Source organism: Erithacus rubecula, assembly GCF_903797595.1.
Source record: "Erithacus rubecula genome assembly, chromosome: 2".
Classification (NCBI taxonomy): domain Eukaryota; kingdom Metazoa; phylum Chordata; class Aves; order Passeriformes; family Muscicapidae; genus Erithacus; species Erithacus rubecula.
The window spans coordinates 103,695,914-103,714,853 of NC_136685.1; positions in this window are offsets into that span (position 1 = coordinate 103,695,914).

The following is an 18,940-nucleotide window of genomic DNA, read 5'->3' on the forward strand; positions in this document are numbered from 1 at the left end:
GCCTTTATAGCTGGAATTTGTCATCTCTAGGCTCCAGGTGCAGCAGTCCAGGTGCTTTTTAACCTTTTCTCATCTACCTCAGGAGGGTTGGTGATACCTGTGGCAGCCAGAGGTGCTTTCTGTCTATTTGTGAGTGCAGTGACATTTCTGTGAAAGTGCTGGCCACTGTCACTTGTAGAACAGTTTCAGACATGGAAAAAATCCTGGTGGGAGCTGTCCCAGTGCTGGCTGCTGATGGAGGTGGTCAGCTTAGCCTGACCACAGAGAAAACCCCATCACAGCCTTGCTAGCAATACTTGCTTTTAGACAGCATGGCGATTGATTCCTGCTGTCTTTAGCCAAAGCTAAGGAGCTTGAGAAAGAGCTGAAGTCCCTGTAGTAATTTCAGGAGCATCTCATTTCTCAAACATGCCAGACTAAGGTGTTTGGTGAGATTCAACAGATCCAAAAAAGCTGCTTTTCAGCCTTGTCTTTTGGAGACAGAGGTCAAAGGTTGTCTCAGAGGGAGTCTTTATGTCCCCAGAGACTAAAAAGCATGGAGGAAAGCTTCCCTTAACTTGAAACCTTGTCTCAACCATCCAAACTGCAGAGAGACACCATTGTCTGAATGCCAGGTGAACAAACTTCTGCTCCCATCAGTAAAAAAAATTAAATAAAAAGATGAGACACTTTTTTTGTTGTTGCCACGATTAAGGAACCACAACCTGTGGTCATGTTTTATTTTTTTTCTTTCTAGCAGGGTTGTCCATCAAAAAGGGGAAGATGGGAACCTGAGGTTTTCCAGATATGGGTGGGCTGCTGCACACCTGTGGTGTCGTCCCCCCCCCTCCTTGGGAACACAGAAAATTAAAATAGCTGCTCCAGTCCTTGATGAGTTACGCCTCCCAAAAATCTGTGGCTTCCTCAAAGTCCTTGGAAATATTATTAATCACTGGGAGGCTCTCTGCAAGCAGCTGCTTGCAGGGTGTGATGAAAGACCTGCACAAGTTTCCCCAGTTCCTGGCAGGTCCAGCCCATGGAGGCTTAACTTGCTTCTGAGCTCTGATGATGAAATAAGCTGGTGCTTAATAGAAAATCCAGAAAGGAAAATGATTATTGAATTTTACTGCAAAACCTCAAGGCAGAATGAGGACTAGGATGTAAAACTGTTTGAGGAAATTAAACCAGCAATAGGGAAGGGCAGAGTGTTAATAGCAGCAACCTTAATTATCCCAACCTACAGTGGGTGCACCCTGTAATAATTTTCAAGTATCATTCAAAGTGATCACAACAAGTGACCCACCCACCTCTTCTTAAATACAGTGCTGTAATTATTTATACTCCTGTATTACCAGGAACTGCTGGAAACAACAGATCAAATCTGTTATTGCAGAGCAAAAGAGTTGCACAGAAATTTCACCCTTGGCAATTTTGTGCAGGCAGGTTATGAACCAAGCAGGAGGCAGAGGGTGTGCAAGAGGGTGCACACAGCATCTACACAGTGTGTGGGAGGGGGAATGGATGAATCTTAACCTCCTACAAAGTGACTGAGATCACATGTGCCCTGTTTGTCCACCAGAGATATCCACCCACCCTTCCCCATTCATCCCTTTTTTTTTTTTTTTTTTGTATTAATGGGGTGTCTAGTCTGTGGGAGTCCAGGGTTTTTCCCTGGCTCCTTTGGGGGTGCAAAAACCCCCCTGGCAGACCCCTCAGAGACCCCTGAGTGCTGCCCAGGAGCTGCAGGGGCTGGATTTGGCTCCTTGGGAGAATCTGCCCACATTGAGAGAAGAGACACAGAAAATAATGATGAGTAGAGTGTAAATTAGAATGTTAGAACGTAGATAAATAGGTTTTCTTGAATGTTTATGATAAGGGACACGTGGCCAAGATGGAGAATTTGGGGGGTGGACACCTTTTCCTCCTTCTTCTCCATGTCATCCATGTTGGGTGACACATTGGCACTCTTGGATTGGTTGGGGTCAGGGCTGGACCATTTAATAAAATTGTATTGTATTGGTTGAATTTTGTAAACATGTAATACGTAGTACTAACTATATAAGATAAGCCCTGCCTTCACCAGGGAGATTCCACCATGGATGCCAGGCTGAGCAGACCACTGCTGGCCAGGCAAAAGGTCCCAGAGATAAGAAATAATAAACAGTCCTTGGAAAAAGAGAAAACCGTCTCCGGCAGTCTCTCTTTGGCGGCTTCGGGGAAAACCAGGGTTTGAACCACCCTTCGTGTTCCTCTGGGGTGATCTCGGGGAAAAGGAGAAACCCCAGACTGGGACATAGTCCAACTTCAGCTCCATGGGGAGGGCTGGTAGCAGTGACATTCACTGACTTTGCCTCCTGCTGAGTGAGTGTGTATTTTTAATCCCATCCTTTTGGTGCCTGGAGAAAGAGAACAGGCTCCCTCTGCTCCTTGATTCTGTGCAAGAGGGATGGATTTGCCCTGAGTGAGGCATCTTGAGAGCTGTGACCATCTGGCTGTCATTAGTTTGACTTGATTTGATGGACATGGACAAATGCAATGATTAGTATAGCAAAAACTCCTAATTAAAAATAAAAAAAAAGATGGTGATCGAGGATGGTTTTTTAAAAGTTTTTGCATGACTTGAAAAAACCCGTAAATTAAAATCAAGGCATTTTTAGAATCATTTAGGTTGGAAAAGACCTTTATGATTATAAAGTCCAGCCACTAACCTAATTTGGCCAAGCCCACCACCGACCTGTGTTCCCAAGTTCCATATCTACATGTCTTTTAAATCCCTCCAGGGATGGTGACTCTACCACTCCCCTGGGAAGTGTGTTTCATGCCTAGCAGCCCTTTTGGTGAGAAAATATTTCCTAATATCCAATCTTATCCTCCTCTGGTACAGCTTGAGGCCATTTCCTCTTGTCCTATTGCTTGTTACCTGGCAGAAGAGGCAGGATCATTTTCAGGCAGCTGTAGAGTGTGATTAGGTCTCCCCTGGGCATGCTTTGCTCCAGGGTCTGAGCACCCTCACTCCCTCAGCTGCTCCTCTCAAGATTTGTGCTCCAGACCCTTCACCAGCTTTATTGCCCTTCTCTGATGTGTTGAGTTGATGTGGCCAGAAATGTGTATTCTGTTCCCATCTGCTGCAGCTGGGTGGGGCAGTGACCCTTATCTCCTGGCACGTATTATCTGCTAATGGGCCATCTTTAAAACCAGCTGGGGCAATCATCTTTATCTTTCCCACAACCCATCCTCTCTCCAGGAAGATATCATCTGCTGCTGGCCCATTCAGTCCCACTGTGTGACTGATAAAATTACACTATCCCACTGGGACATGCTCCAGCCAGGGGAGGAGCCAAGCATTTGCTACCCAGATAAAAACTGAGATTATGAACACCAAGGTACCTTCTTTCCACTGGATTCCAGAGGAAAACCAGACCCTTCATCATCACTGGACATTCAGAGGAAAACTGCACCTTCTCCAGGAGCACTTCTTCAGCTGAACCACATCTGCCCCTGCAGGAGGATGCAGCCACCATTGAATGGGACTGCTGCCAACACCCTGAGTGACTGATGGGTGTCAGCTTGGATTCTGACTCTGCCAATGTTTTGGGTTTGTTCTTTGTAATATTGTATTTCTATTTTAATTTTCCTAGTAAAGATCTGTTATTCCTAATTCCCATATATTTGCCTGAGAGCCCCTAAATTTTGAAATTATAACAGTAATTTCGAGGGATGAGGTTTACATTCTCCATTTCAAAGAGAAGTTCCTGCCTTTATTGGCAGACACCTGTCCTTCAAACCAGGACATCTGAACACACTCTAGCACATCCTCAATGCCTTTCTTGCTTATATTTTTATTCTTGTGCACCACAGAGTTCTTGTGTTCATATTATTTGTTTCAGTATTCTTGTACCTGTTCCTTTCATTTTGTAGCAAGCTGCTCAGTGGTCCCTGAACTTTCTAACCTGTCCTCCACTCTCTATTCCCCTCTTTTCTCCTCCAGATTTGGAAGCCACTGGATGGGAAATGCTTTGAGGGTGATGGTCCTGCCCTAGCAGCACCAGGATGTTGGGGGATGAAGGGCGACCTCCTTTTTATCCATTTCATAATAAAACCCACAAAATTAGTTTTAAAAACCCATACAACAAAGAGGATTAACGAAGCTGAAAATGAAACCGAATGGTTTATGGGGATTTTTTTTCCCCTCCAGTCTCCTCTGCTTCAGCCAGTGAACCAAAACTCCCAATTATTTATGGAGCTGAACTGAGTTGTGCCAGCACTCAGGAATTAAATGCAATTAAATATGTGTATGCAGCCCAAGAGCAAGGTGATTTCTCTGTGAGCTGTCTTGCTGTGTATTAAGAGCTGTGCTGGTGGGCTTGTCACTGAGTCACATTATTTCCCCTGAGATTAAAACAAATCAACATTTCCCCGCTCGGTGTTTTCGAAGACGAAATTTCAGTAACAGCTGAACAGCAGGGTCTGGAAGAAAACAGGATTATAGGCAGAATATTAAAGGAGGAAAAATTCAAAGAGTGTAAGAACTCAAGGAGATGAGATGGAACAAATTATTATTATTTTAATTTATTTGATTTAAAATGATACCCTGTGTGGTTTCTCATGGTCAGAATTTTAATACAACTGCACCATTCCCTTGCACATTATCAACCCAAAGTGCTCTGATAAAACCAGACCAGAATATGGCCAGAGAAATGGGAGAAAAGAAGAGCAGGGGAATCAGAAATAAGGGTACCAACTTCTAAACATGCCAGATTTCTTGTTCTGAGGGAAAAATCACAAGAAAAATATAACTGCAGGCACTCAGGATACATTGCAGCATAGACAGTTCTTCCATTTAGAGAATAACCAGGACATTATATTGCTGTTTTTTTCTTTGATTATACACACTTCTGTAAGAGGTCAACATCTTAAGATTATCTTTTTTGTACAATGTTCTGGGAGCACTTTTGCTGTGTCTTTCCTCTGTCAATCTTCAGCTCTCCTCTCCTGACAGCTGCTGGCTTCTCTAAATGAAGGACAGGCTTTTCTGCAGTGAAAGATGCTTTTTCCTGTAGAGGAAAAATAGAAAAAAAAGACAAAACACAGATCCAGCAGGGGGGATGTAATTGTACTCATCACCTGCAGACAGATATATTGCAATTTTTATTTGGTGTTTCAAGGATATGATGAAAAGTCCAGTCTGCTTATCTGGGTTTAGTGGAAGAAATTGAGCCAGTTTACTGCAGGTGCATGAGAAACTGTGGGAATAAGGATCCCCACTGCCTCTGGCTGGACTGATACCCACAGGGGACATCCCTCCTTGGTCAGGACAGTCTGCCATCCCTTGCAGTGCCTGGTCCCCATGATCAGTGTGCTCCCAGGGTTTCACAGGATTGGAAACCACTGGAGGAGATGGGGTAGGCTCTTTGCTGGTTCAAACATTGGGGTCCCTTCTCAGTTTTTAGGGTGACCACTGCTCACCATGCAAATATCAGCTCTGTTCATCTCACTGGGAGCAGGACAGACCTTGGTGTCAGCTCAGCCTGGGGGTACTGTGCTGGCAATGCAAGCCTAATTTATTATTTAATAATAAGTGGCTGTATGCTTTACTTTTATCATCCTTAATGCTCTTGCTTGCAAACATTTTTATCAGATTTGGTGTGAGATGCAAATATCCTTTAATTTGATCAAATAAGCAATGAACCCCATCTGGCTCAGCTGGAGCAGCTGTACTACTTTACACCTGTAGAGATTTTGGCCCAGGTCTTGCTATAGCTGAGCTCCAGACAGTAAAAGCTGGCATTGATTTTCAATTCTCCTTGTAACAAAAAATGGATTTTTTTTTTTTCCCCTATGCAGGCAGGTGGAAGAATGTTACCACCAGAACAGCTTTTCTAAGTGTGGAACTGGGCTACTCACTCTCTGGTAGCCTGCATAATAAAGAACATGGTCCCACAGAAATGTGGGAAAAAACCCCAAACTCACATTCAATAGAAATGTTTCCTCATATGTAGAAATGCCATTGATTTGTATCTTGGACCTACCTGAGAAGAAATTAACTCTGCTCTAGCTGAAACCATGATGGACATAATTCCTCACAAATGTTTTCCTGGCATGACAGGGCCTGCATTTCATGCTATTTTCCCACTATATATGCATAATGTAGTTTCTATATATTTCCCATCAGTAACATATAGAAAATAAGTTACCTGTCTTTTCTTGTTTCTGTCAGAAGAATCTTAAAATTTTTAAAGCTTAAAGATGACTGAGACCCAGGCAGAAAATAACAGAGAGCATCAGCATGCCCAAAAACTTATGTTTCTGGTGAATTTATAAAAAATTCTGTTTAATTAAAGCCAGATATATGAGTTTGGTATGAATTCAGCTAGAAAAATCCATAATGCAAAGAGTGACTCCCTCATGCCAAATTTGGCTTAGGGGTCTCCCACCAGATCACTGATAAGGTTTTTCTCCTAAATCAGCCAGATCTGAAAAGAGCAAAGCCCTATTGTATACAGCTGCCAGTGTGGCAATAGACAACATGTGCATCTCCAGGAAAGAATATTTTCATTGTTAGGATAAACTTGAAACAGAGTTTTATTCACATAATCAGAACATCTTTAATGATTCACTTCCCATCCTTCCTGCACAGTACTTAGGCTATAAATAGCTGTGTTTTAGATATAAAGGACTTGCAGACTGTCCTTCCCACAGTCTTCAGTGTGACAGAGCAATTCTAGCAGGGTTAGTGGCTGCTGGGTATAAAGGGAATATCAGTCATACTTCATTTGTCATCAGGTATCCAGGCTGGACGGACCTGTCAGGATCCATGGGGATCAGCACCAGGAGGAACCCTTTCATCCTGCAGTGAGGCATTTAGGGTGAAGACAGATAACTGGGGAAGCATTTCCTGGCTGGTCACCCAAGGACAAGGAGCATTTGAAAGGGAGCTGGAGGTTTCCTTGGCCAAATACTCATTAGAAGGAATGAAGAAAAATAAATGTCCATTGAAAACCTTTTCTAAAGTAGTGTTGTAGACTGCATAATCTTTATAAATGCACTGGCCAAGAAAAGTGATTTCCTCTAAGTGTTTGATAATGGGAAAGCACCAAAGGTTTCAGATGAAGGTCAGGTGAGCTCTAGTTCAGGGGAAGATTAACTCCACTAGAGCTGGGAGTCTTTGATGAAACATCTCCCATTAAAGAGCAGACACAGGGCTCAGCAGCAGCTTTGCCATCCCAGCTGCTCTGACCTGAGCATGCCACGCAAATCCTGATATCACTGAGACAGCCCCTTACATATCCACAGCAAATGGTCCTGTTGGCCAAGTCCTTTGTTAAAGAACTTGCTGCTGTGGAAGTTACCAGAGGATCCAGGAATATCCAGAGCTGGAAGGGACCCACAAGGATCATCAAACCAGCTCCTGTTCTGTAATGCCAAACATTGTGGCTGCTGTAGTGCTGGTGTTAGATCTCAGCACTATTTTCATGTGTTGCTCACCCCTCATGAGTTTTCCAGATTGAGGTTTTGGGAGTAAAGAAATAACCCAGGGTTTGATTCCTAGATTAAAGTGGATGCTAAGTAGGGCTTAAGCAGAACACAGCTGCAGCAAACCAGTTTATTCCAATCCCTGGGAGCTGGGTGGTCTGAAAACACTGGGGTCACACAGCATGCACAGCACCTGCTGGAGATTCCTAAATGCTTCCACTGGAGAAAAGTGGTTTTGAAGAAAACCACTGGATAAGAAAAAAATTCGCCAGTTCTGGGGGAAAAAAATAAAAATCACAATATCATTTGGGTAATGGCAGTGTTCAGAAAGATTTCAAAGGTGCATGGGTAGTGAGATGGAGCAGCTCCTTATGGAAGGAAGGAGCAACCCAGCTGCCCTGGGTGCAGTTTATCTCCTTTAATGTGGACATCCCATTGCTACCCACCCTCCAGGTGTCCCCAAGGTGCTGGGAATGGCCATGGGTGTGGAGCAAGTGCTTACCCTGTTCCTGATGAATGTCCATGAGCAGCAGATTGGTTGGAAGCTGCCTGGACATCAGCAATCTGGTTTAGACACTGCACCAGGCACCTCTGAGGAGCAGGTTTGTGCAGGAGCTAACAGCTCTGCTACACTTCCATACGTCATTAGGCTAATGTGCTGCTTAAATAGAGTCATCAGTCATTTTGTTATTAAACCCCTTTGTGCCTGGCAACAAGCTGATGGGGAAACCAAAGCCTTAGTGGGTTGTTTGAGGATTATAAAACAGTACTTGTAAAGCTCCCACTGCTTCAGTGGAAGGTGGGGAAGCACAGAGTAGCTAATTGATTGTGCCAAAACAAGCCTCAGACTTAAATGGAAATAACCAATTGAGCTGGCTTTTATTTGTTCTGACATGCTCCAGACTTCCAACCATACATTTGGGTTGCATTTGCAGCTTTTTTCCCACAAATCCTGAAACTTGCAAGTCTTAAAAACCCCCAAAACCTATTGAGAGTTTCATGAAACCTATAGCTCCAGCAGCTTGTACCTTAAGAAGGATGAACTGACACTAGCCTCCTTATTTCAGAATTAAAACACAATATTCTTGCTCAGAATTTATTGAGTACCTAAAAAAATTATATATTTCTGCTTTTGCTGTTGGGTATCTTTGTTTCAGTAACCAGTTGCAGGGAGCTACTCTAATAGTGCTCCACTTTATTCTGTAGTGAAGCTTTGCACTTAACCACTAATAAAACTCTTCTGTCTCACAATCACATTGTTGAGTTTAACTTCCATCTTATGGTCATGGGTATTTCAAGGAAACCACAGGTTGTGCATCACCTCCTGTATGAAACACATTTTGGCTTTTTCCAGGAAGCAGTTAAAAATCCCATTTATTAGCCCTGTCAACAGCAGCTGTTGAAATACTGCAGCCCAACTTGTTCATTCCCACAGCTGTAGCTCCTTGAGAACAATGAGAGGTCAAAGGCAAAGCTGCCCATTTTCCTGCACTGAGGTCTGAGCTGTTCCTCAAACCTTATCAGCCACAGTGGGAGGGCACAGAGGGAAGAGAGCTCCATTCCTCCCCACAGGTTTCAGTGCAGGGAGCACAGAACCATGAACTGGCTTGATTTGGAAGGAGCCTGAAAGGTCATCTGGTTCCAATCCTGCCATGGGCAGGGACACCTTCTGCTGGACCAGGTTGCTCAGATCCCAATCCAACCTGGCCTTGAGCACTTCCAGGGATAGGGATGAACTGCAGGGCAGAAAGAAACTCCTGTTTTCTTGTGCCAAGCAAATTTTGAGCACCTACCTTGTGTGTGACTCTGGCTGCTCCAAAAGCAATCAGATCAGCTCTCTGGCTATCAAGAGGCTTTTCTACTCACACAGCAACTTAAATTATACAAATATGGGAATATGGGAAGCAAAAGGCTTTTGGAGCTTGATTGTCTCACTCCAGCAGATGGGAAACTGCAGACCTGTGTGCTTGCTAAGCCCCTCCAAATGAATATCTTTGCCCTCAGCTCTGATTCCACTGCAGGCAGCATGGCCTGGCCCTCTGGCAGAGTGCCTGGGCAGGGCTAGGCTGGTCACACTGCTGTGACACGCTCCAGACAGTGGCCTTGCAGAGCAAACAGACCTTCATTTCACACCAAGAGGACAGCAGAGCAAATTGAAACGCCCTGGGAAGCAATGCAGGTAGCATCAGTCTTCTGCCTGTCTACTGTATGAGCTAAAGACAAAACAGCTCTGTAAACCTCAGCATGCTATAAAAGTGCCAAAAGCAGAAAAAAGGAAGAGACAACTATTGCACTGTTATCCATAACAATTTTATGTCTCAGAGCCCTGTGTGTATGAATTTTTCATTTTTTTTTTCTTTAATAAGTACTAGCATGCCAGAAAGTATCATAAAGGAGAAAGAGAGCATCAGGGGTAATATAATGTTGGGGAGAGGAATGAGTAAGAGAGAGACAGCCCCACAATCTGGAAAAAGAGCTTGTTCTCAGATATTTGAGGGTGGAAACCACTTTTATTTTAATTTCCTGATTGAAACCAACAGCCCTAATTCTTCCTTCATCACTAATTAGACAAGTAGCCATGACTAAGTCAATTTGGTTAGAGACTGACTAATGAAAGAGAAAAATCCCAAATTAAAATTTCCGCTTGTAACGTTAATTCTGGGAAGAATTAAGGGGGCTTGGCTGCTTATTTTTGCATTTCTACATCTTATCAGATTTGGGTTTCTCTTTAAAATGTAACTTAAAATTAGGTTTGAATTAAACTTCTGGACTGTAGCATCGCTGTGGTGCTTTACCCATAGAAGGAGTTAATAGCACATGCTCAAGATGCACACTGTGCCCAACCTTGCCTTACTTTTAATGCAAATAAGTGTGATAGCAAATCAAATATAATTAGCTAAAAGCCTTTTCTGATACCACCATCCTCCCAACAGGGTGCCTTTCTGGGAGATCAAGGTAAAACCTTGGCTGGTAGAGGACTGGAGGAGTAGCCAGAGTGAAGCATAGGGAAGGTGGATGCTGCATCCAACACCAAAACCCTTCTCCTCTTCCCAGCACTGCAGCCACTGCCCCTCCTGCACTCCCACACTCAGGATTCTTCCACACTTTTCAAACATGGACCAGCTTCACAATGGAGATGGGTAGTTACAGAGCTGATTTTGAGCCCTCTCTGACACAAACAGGCAGTAAATCCTCAATTCTGGAGACACCAGCTCCATGACAGCCTTGCTCTGCCACCTCTGCTGGCTGTGCTTTGATGGTTCAAAAGTCTCAGAGTAAAAAGGCAGGGAATACACCACGGCTCTGCAGGCTGCTTTTAGCCAGACTGATGAACTCCTGACACTCTGGCACTATTATTTTTGTTAACAATATGAAAGATGCTAATGTGAGAGCAGGGCCTGGGGTTGGCTGCAAAGGGCACTCTGATCACCTGCAGGGACTTATCTCTGAAATGCAGCCAGTCAAACTTCTGGTGCCTGTGCTTGTGTTAAAGGCAGATGAGAAAAAGTCTCTTCAGAGTAGGACTGCCAGCAGCTAGCTCTCTGAATGGGCACTCATCTAGTGAGCCAAGCTCCTCTCTGTGGAAAAGTATTTCTTCTTCTCTCTCCAGACCTCCTTTGTGCTCATTCGCTGCTCCCCCACCTGCATCTCACAGTGTGGACATCTCCAGGTGAACAGGCAGGATGTCTTTGGCAGCCTGGTCAGAGGACAGAAAGCTCCAGCAACCCAGCCCAGCCATCAGGGCTGCACCCAGAGCAGGAGAAACTCCAGCAAAAACCTCCTGGGGAACTTCCATTCACCACCCCAAGCTGCAGAACATTTGGAGTAGGAGAAGACTGCTGCTTGAGCTTTGCCATTCTTTATAGCACAATTAAGGGTTTGCTACACCAGAAAGAAAAGGAAAATATGCACAAGGTGCTGCAGCTTTGGTGCACCATAGATAACTCCAAGATATAATGATACTGTGTAAAATATTAAAAAAACCCCCAAAACATAAATCAGACCTGAGATCCAGAGCATCTGAGTTTCTGGGGAGTGCTCAAACCAGCAGAAGTCCCATGTTAACAACAGGATTTAGCAGCAGCACCAACACAGAATTGTAAAGATATTTTTGAGGCTTAGGTATGGGTTTGAGGCACTTTTTAGTGCCTGTGGCATTTCTGATGGCAAACAACTGGGTTGAAGCCCCTGTGTCCTCTGCAAAATACAAATGGATGTGAAAATTCAGTGAAATCACACCTTGCATCCACCCAGCACTATCAGGCACAAAAGCTCAAAAGCTGCTTGTCAGAGAAGCTGCGACTGGGTCAGCTTACCCAATATTTATCAAAGCAGCAATTCTGGTGGACCCTGTGTAAATAAGGGGTCATTCCTGACTGATAATCCAATAAAAGGATGTGTGCCACACACCAAAGATCCCCAAGCTTGGTGCTGGGAGCCCTCCTCATTATGGATCAGGTTCAGGAGTAATATATGAGGGTCCCCAGACTGTTTTCAGGGGTTCTCAGCAACTCACTGCTGAGCTGAAAAAAAAGAAGCCTAGGTTTGAGAAGCAAAAAAGCCCCAATACTGTGCAGTGGAAACCTATGGCAGCCAGTGAACTCCATAGAAAGTTATTACTAAAATTAAAGTAGAAATAAATTGAAAGCACATCTAGGAAGCTTACAGAGACCTCTCAAACAACACTGAAGTGAGAGGAAAAACTGAGATTCATATTTTTATGGTGCCCATGAAAATAAATAGAAATCAGGGATCATCCCATCACAACCAGGTTTTTCAATAAATCCAACATTACCCTGGGGATGTCCAATAGCTGCAGCTAGTGATGGAAGATGCTGGGAGGACTTAAGAAATTACTCAATCCAACTAAATGCCTTAACAAGGGAGATGGTTTGGTTATAAAAATATTCCTGCCCCAGGCTGGGAAGAGTTAAACACCCCAAGTCTGCACAATAGCACAGGATTTTTTAATTCTTTTTTTTTCCCCTTCCTTTGAATAGGTTTGTTTGTTTCCCCTTGGAGGCTGCAGTCACACACAATAGGCAGGTTTTTTCAATTAAGCCATTTTTTTTTCCACTTTTAGTCTCCAATGAAGTCCAGGTGCCAATTGTTTGCTGCCTTCCCTTTCCTGCCTACAGCTTAACCCCTTTCTCTCCTTCCTGCTTTTGGGGCTGTCACTGATCATGCAGGTGATGCTGATGCAGATAAATAATTATATAAGTAAATAATTGTCAGACATCTTGGGAATGGTCTATATCAGGTATCAGTGACATTAAAAATGCAGTATATGGACCATCCACCAATGAATTTAGCAACAGTTTAATAGCAACTAATCATCTTTCCTCTGAACCCCTCTTCATAGAATATTTATTTATAAAGTGAAAGAATTTGGCTTTTATTAAAAAAAAAACCAAACAAAAAACCACCAACAGCCAGCTTAAATGAGCATGCCCTGATTTAAAAAATTATAAAAAACAACAGAACCACCAAGACTGGAGAATGTGAGGATAAATCTAGAACTATTCTCTCCAGGAGTTGAAAGAACACATTTTTAAGAACAAGGCATCCAACCTGGAATGAGGGACTTGAGCTCTTCCCAGATCCTCCCATTAAAAAAAGCTTAACCCATTAAAAAAATAGAAAAACCATCTGTGGAAATGGGATACACCTTTAAGCTTTGCAGAGACTTTCTCCAGCACCAAAAACCAGCCTTCCCCTTCCTGTTGCCCTTCCTGTACTCTTCAGGACTGAGCCATTGGCACCTGCTTTTTTTATTTTATTTTTTTTTAATTTTTTTTTTTTTTTTTTTTTTTTTGTGTGTCTGTGTGTGTCTTTTAAGCTTTTTTTTTTTTTTTTTTTTTTTTTTTTTTTTGTGTGTGTCTGTGTGTGTCTTTTAAGCTTTTTTTTTTTTTTTTTTTTTTTTTTTTTTTTTTAACAAGAAAAAATCGACATCAAATTTTTAAAAAGAACCTCTGGAGATTTGGGGAAAGTGGCCATAAATATGAAACAAATCACAAAACAAGACTGAGCTACTAAAAGATTGTACTTGGACTGGTGGGGTGGGAGGGAAGAAATATAGCAGACAAATTTAACTCCAATGCACAATGTTTACACCCCAAAGGGCATTTAGAAGTGATGATTGTGATTTATCATAGCCCAGTTCACTCCCCACCATCAAAGGGATAAGCAGAACCAGCAGAGCATCTCTGGACACTCTGTTCACTGCAAGGCACCATCCCCAAACCCAGAACAGCCTCACCCTTGGCCAGCACTGTCCCCTGGGCCCTTCTGGAGTGCTGGGATTTAGGGAAAGGCCTTGCAGGGAAGTTTCAAATGTCAAAGGATTTAAAAATACATAAGGCTGTGAAACCTGATGGGACCTGAAAGAATTGAAGGAGGAGGAGCCTTAGCAGAGCATCTTTGGCCAGTGAAGCCAGATAACCCTCAAAATTCAATAATGGAGGATCTGGGAGTGAAGCCCAGCAGGAGATGCTGGCAACATGAACTCCTGCCCCACACAAGAGGGTCCCCAAAAATCCATGTCAAACAAACAGGATCTGGCCACAACACCTGCCTTGGGCCAAGCCTGCTCTTTATTTTTCACCAGCCACACACAAACATGGTGTGTTTATGATCACTGCTTTCACCAGACTTGGTTGAAATCAGCACTGGATCCCCAAACTGAAGGAGAAGCTTGGATAGACAATTCCTTCTTCAAGGCTCAGCTCCAGTACCAGGCTCAGGACCTGGAATGCATATGCATTTGGCAGGAAGCAGTAAATCAACTGAAAGAACATTTCAAGGATTTTTTTTCCAGCTGATTGTTTAGGAATTTACTTGGAATAAGCTTCCTCCCCAAGAGGGATTTCAATTCTACCCATGCACAAAGAGGAGAAAACATTAATGCAGTGTTAAGACAGCTCAGTGCTGAGAGCAGCATGCACAGGCTGAGCAGAAGGCCACTGGAGTTATGTGACACCCAAAACTAGGTATTAGCAATTTTTCAAGGACAAAGTTATGAAGTTTCCAATGACAACAGCAACCTTCCCCCTTGCAAATTGGCCCAGCAGACACAAATCCCCCTGAGACTCAAATGTCTCACAGGACAGGGCTCTTAACCCTTGGGGGGGGGACAGGAATGCTGCTGGTGCCATCACAGGAAACAATCACACCAGGTCCTCCCTGGCAGCTCCAACTGTTTTAAATTGTTTCTCTTAAAAGGCACACTTTAAAAATTGTACTTTGTGAAATAAAACTGAAAATAAACCCCAACAATTGTGGCATCCTAAGAAGTAGGTCTATGCAGGTGAGGCTCTCCATGCAGGTTTCAGGCAGGCTTTGCTCTCAGGATCCTGCCTGGTTCCAGGCATTACACAGCTGTAGTGATTAATTGCAGCATGTTACAACTGAGATTTGAGCTTCTGTTGAATTTGTGGTTTTTTATTTACCCACCCTGACCAGCTTGTGCAATCCATGGGCTTGGGAGGCATCACTAAAAAGGTTCATGAAATATTAAGGGTGCAGCTCTCCCAGTGACATGGGAGAGCTGTGGGAATTGCACTGGTACCAGGGCATGATTAACCCAGGGTAAGGTTAGATCATTATGTTTTCAAGGAAAAAGGGGGTTGCATCACAGCATTGGGTCTTCAGTGGCCAATGCATTTTGGAAATAGGCTAACATATGTAGCCTTGCTGAAGACTCTGAATCCAAATCCATGTGTGGATGTAATTTAATGCACAGTGCTTTATGCAATTATACCTACAGATGCCTAAGTGAGAATTTAAATTAGCATTAACTTGATAGCTTTTGCTGAAGGCAGACAAATGCAAAGGGGTGCTGGGCAGATTTTCCTGTGAAGCTCTGCTGATCCCATCAGCTCCCGAGGCACTGCTCCAAATGGAAACCCTGGGCATCTTTTCAGCAATTAGGCCTACTCCAGCAAGAGCTTCTCTGCCCAAGTGAACTCAGAAATGAGACCCCATCTCTGTACAAACCAAATCTCTTCTGTGAAAGTGTCACCATTTGGGCAGCACAGAGAGTGAAGCTCAAACAGAACCCCACCTCCTGCACTCATATATAGGTAATCTTCACCCAGAAATTCTGACAAATCCATTTATACTCCTCTTCTGACCCCTCTTCTTCTGCCCAGAAGCCCCAAAGAAGACAAATTATTAAGTAACACATGGGCAAGGGTCAGTGTCCCATGGTTCTTCTGCATTGAACCACAACTCATCTCTTGCTCTTAATGCTCCTTGGATTGTCAGCATCCAAACCCCAGCAGGACTAAAGGACTTGATAGTGTTTCTCTTTTAAACACTGAGGTTTTTTTTAAACTACTGAACTTTTCATCTACCCAAAGGGAATTTCAGATTCCTCCAAACCAAATAATTAGTGCATTTTTTTCTGGCTGTGGTGACTACAGAAGCCTGCAGTGGTTTTCTCCCTGTCACTAATGAGTATTAGGAGGGCTGGCTTCCTGATGAGCCAAAAGTGTTGGCAGCAAGCACACAGCATAAAAATGATTGAGAAGCAGCCTGATACCCTAATTTTATGAAAAAACAAAGCAACAGGACACATAATCAGGAATGGCAGGGAAATTATCAGCTGGGGAGAGCAATATTTGTTTGCTGCAGAAGCAGCAGCAGACTTGGATCCTTCCCTTCCAGAAACAGGTGCAGGTCAAGAAAGCTGAGAAATTCCAGGGCATTGCACCTCTTGGCATCTCCCCAAAGATGGGCAGACTGACAGACTGTCATCAAAGGATTGCATGTCACCTGTTCAACAGCAGATTTCATCTTCCCCACTCTGCTGCAAGGGAACATCTGATGAGCTGACTCAATCCACAGCTGCACATGTCACCTTGGTAATCTACTGCTTGGAGAAGTTTCTCCCTTCAGCAGCTCTCAGAACTGGAGCTGGAAGGCTGATAGGTGTTTACAACACCTGGGAAGCATTTCTGGACCTCTCATCTGTCTGAGGAATGGCATATCTCAATGAGCACACACCATAATCAAGAGGCTGAATTTTCCTCTTAGCACAGATCAGGTAAAGGGACACAATAGCACAAAAAACAGGTTGGGAATGATTTTTAAAGGAGTGATATTAATACAAGCCTTATTCTTGTATCCAGAGGAGGGGACAGAGGATGTTCCCTCCTTTCTTGGGATCTCCTCTGGGATCCTCTATAAGACATTCTGCAGTTTGGGTGGGCCAGGTTGTATCTCCTGGATTCCTGTGCAGCAATAGTGCAGCTACATGTCCTTCAGCAAGACTCTCATCTCAAGGCACCAAAGTTATCCCAAATTCTCAAGCTCACTAAAATGTTTCAAACCTCTTAATTTCCCCTCTCTGAAAAGGAATAACGTGACCTTGGAATGCTGCTTTGTAGTTTGGTTTTCTCTTTTTTTTTGCTGAACAACAAAGGAACAGCTGTTCAGATTTTTTTTTGTTGCTGTTGTCTTTCGTGGCAGGAATGTGTGTACTGAATATTTAGGACACATTATCTGAAAATAAAAGTACTGTTACTAAAGCAGCTCATGATGCCTCCCACATAGAGCTCCCAATTCCCATTAGGGTGTGAGCAGGAAAGTGGGATGATGCTCACAGCTCATACCAGTTTTCCTGAATATTTCATTTCTTTCATCATTAAACTCCCAGACAGGAAGGCACTGGCAGCAAAATGGGCTTGTACCTGCTGCCCCTGACCCTGAGCCAGTCTCATCCTCAGGTTTTGCTCTGTCCATCAGCCCAATTCACCTTCTCTAGGGTGGCTCACTGGAGGTTACATTCCTGTACCAGGACAGAGGGAGGATCCTGAAGCAGAGAAAGCCTCACACTACACTCCTTCAGCTAAGACAAATCCAAACTCTTCTCCAAGTCTGGGAGGAAGCATAGCTGATGTTTCAATGCCATGTGGTTTATTGCTAGCTAGGAGGAGGCACAAGGCCACAAAGCCACTCCTGGAAACTCCTGCTGGTTTAAAAAGAAGACAGGGGTCTGGTTCCATTGTAATTACAATTAATTAGCTGAAGATGCTGTTCTAAGAATTTAGGTTTCCCAAGGGTCCCTGGCCCCTCCTTTTAGTCTCAGACCTGTTTAGGTGCCCAGACAACTCACCCTGAGGGGCTGGAGGGGAAACTTGGTCTGAAAGGTTCTCAATATCAGAACATTGTTGTTTGCTCATGTTGCTGCTGTTCTCCATGTCCCCAGTAAAAAGCCACCACCATGTGTAATTTCAGCTACAAACTGTGTGGACTCTGTTATGGAGGAAAGCCAGCCAAAACTTACACAGGAAGAACATCTATACACTGAATTCTTACACAGCTAATGAATAAAAAAAAAATGGTCAAACGACAATCATTTTAGATTTTTTAAATCTAAATTTACATGTATAAAAGAAAACTTTCAAATACTGATAGCACCCAAAATGTACTTCGGACAACCACAACTCATAAGGTTCTAATCTGGAGTTGTACAAAACAAAGAAAATAGAAAATAGAAAAAATTGAAACCAATAGAAAATAGAAACCAATTATTTGGAGTCTTGGGTCCCAGTAGTTTTACTGCATTCAGCAGCTGCTTATCAAGAACTGGATGAAGCTAATTTTGAAACTTTGACTTTGAGGTATTCAATACAAATTGCTCTTCATTTCCTAAACTCTCATTTCTCAAAAGTTTTCATGGCTGTTTAAATAAAAATATTAAACTGATCCTGATTTGAGTGACTGCTTAAGTCACTTGGGGGGATTAATTTAAACAAAATCAACTTCCATTTTGTTTATCTCAAAAATATCTACAGCAGTCAGAGAGAATTTACACTGCAGTCAATAAACTCAGTGCCTCACTCAGTGTGACCCCACCTGCAGAGCTGTGTCCAGAGCTGGTGTCCAGCACAGGAAACACATGGAGCTGTTGGAGTGAGGCCAGAGGAAGCCACCAGGATGATCAGAGGGATGGAGCAGCTCTCCTTGAGGAAAGGCTGAGAGATTTGGGATTGTTCAGCCTGGAGAAGAGAAGCTCAGGGGTGACCCAACTGTGGCCTTGCAGTACCTGAAGGGAGCCTGCAAGAGAGATGGAGAGGGACTGTCCACTAGAGCATGGAGTGACAAGGGAAATGGACCCAAACTGACAGAGAGCAGGTTTAGATCAGATGTTAGAATGAAATTCCTCACTGTGAGGGTGCTGAGGCACTGGCACAGGTTGCCCAGAGAAGCTGTGGCTGCCCCATCCCTGGAAATGTTCAAAGCCAGATTGGATGGAGCTCTGAGCAGCCTGGGATAGTGGGGAGTGTCCATGACCATGGCAGGGGAATTGGAACTGAATCATCTTTAACTTCACTTCTGACCCAAACCATTCCACACTGTCCTCAATTTCTATTTGCTATACCCCACTAATAACCAGGGAATGGCAGTCTGGAACTTTGAGGCAGCAGATGAAGTTTAGCCAGCCTGACACATGCAGAGCTTTGCTTTTCATTGCACAGACCAG